Source organism: Sminthopsis crassicaudata, chromosome 2, assembly GCF_048593235.1.
Source record: "Sminthopsis crassicaudata isolate SCR6 chromosome 2, ASM4859323v1, whole genome shotgun sequence".
Classification (NCBI taxonomy): Eukaryota; Metazoa; Chordata; class Mammalia; order Dasyuromorphia; family Dasyuridae; genus Sminthopsis; species Sminthopsis crassicaudata.
The window spans coordinates 535,679,163-535,680,675 of record NC_133618.1 but is presented as its reverse complement, the minus strand read 5'-3'; positions in this window follow the sequence as shown (position 1 = coordinate 535,680,675).

The following is a 1,513-nucleotide window of genomic DNA, read 5'->3' as shown; positions in this document are numbered from 1 at the left end:
TTATATTTTATATTTATATTAGTGTTCTTTTCATTTATATTATTACAATATAGAACAACCGAGTACAATATTGTGCTTTTACTTATTTTACTCTTTCAGAGCCAGTTCCAGTTGTCCTGATCTATATCTATATTTTACCAGTGCACCCAGACAGTTCTGAAGAAGTGAGTGAGTCTGGTGACACAGTTCTGCCTCACTTAAATCCAATTCACTTGCCAATAGCATCACCTTTTTGAAGTTGTAGTCCTCTTTGAGAGCAGAGGACCAAACAACAATCAATAATCTGTGACTTCCTCCTTCCCTCCTTTCCTCTCTTCCTCTCTCCCTCCCTCCCTTCCTTCCTTCTCTCTCTCTCTCTCCTTCTTTGCTTCCTTCCTTTTTTTTGCTTCCCTCCCTCCCTCCTTCTATCTCTCCTTCCCTTTTTCTTCCTTCCTTCCTTCCCTCCCTCCCTTCCCTTCTCTCCCTCTGTTCACATTCTTATCAGCATGTGTTCTGCACAAAGGAATATACATTTTGACTTTACCTCCTACCATATGATGATTGCCTAGAAGCTTTGTCAAAGCTGGACTATGTGTCAGAAACAGGACTAGGCCCCTCAACAAGGGTAACTTGACCAAGCTAGTTGAATTTTCTAAAATATTGATGCTATTTGTCTTTACATCAAAATCATTTCCACATATACCTCATATCTTCACCATCTAATAAAACCTCCATTATAACAAAGAGTTTACTGAACAAACACAATAACTATATCTGACACTGTATTGAAAATCTGTTCCTGTAGACATGCTCAATGCTCTACTTATTTGCCCTTCAGGTAACAATTCACCTTTCTGTGGCATATTAATGCCCAATTCAAGAGGCAGAATGTGCAAAGATCTTCCAATCTGTCTCTCTGTGTTCTATGATGGCCTGTTCTTCACTGTTTTGCTAAAATTTTGTTTTAAGGAATAATCTAAAATGTTTTTAAAAAGATGGGTAAAAATTTAGGTGAAAAAGTAAAGAAGGGAAGGGTGAGAAAGTAGGGCAAAGTTACAAAAGTCAGTTGTTACTCAACTTTGTCTGAGAGAGAAAATGAAAGAGACGCCTGGTTATCTCTCTTGTGGCTTCACAAAGGCAAGTCCATTGGTTTGGTCAGTGATAATGATATTCAATGCCCAACCAATTTAGGAGAAAATAAGGTTTTCTTCCAATTAAGCAAGTCTTATGAGTGAAAGCCTTGCCTCTTGAGGAGGATGCACAGGCTGTGCCATCTTGGTTTGCTGACAAGAGAATGAACTGATTTCTCAAGAAATAGGCTCTTGGGATTGCTATGAATTACTATTCATAAACTCTCTGGCTCACTAATAGTCAGAGAAACTTGGGAGAGTAAGTAGATTAAAAGTTAGATCCAGCAGACAAAATTCCCCAGGTGGCACAATTTGTCGGTGGCTGTGGTTGGTACCACATATGAACAAAGCAACTTCCTCTTTAATAGGGCTCTTGGTTGGCCTGGTTCCTGGGATAGTCTTTT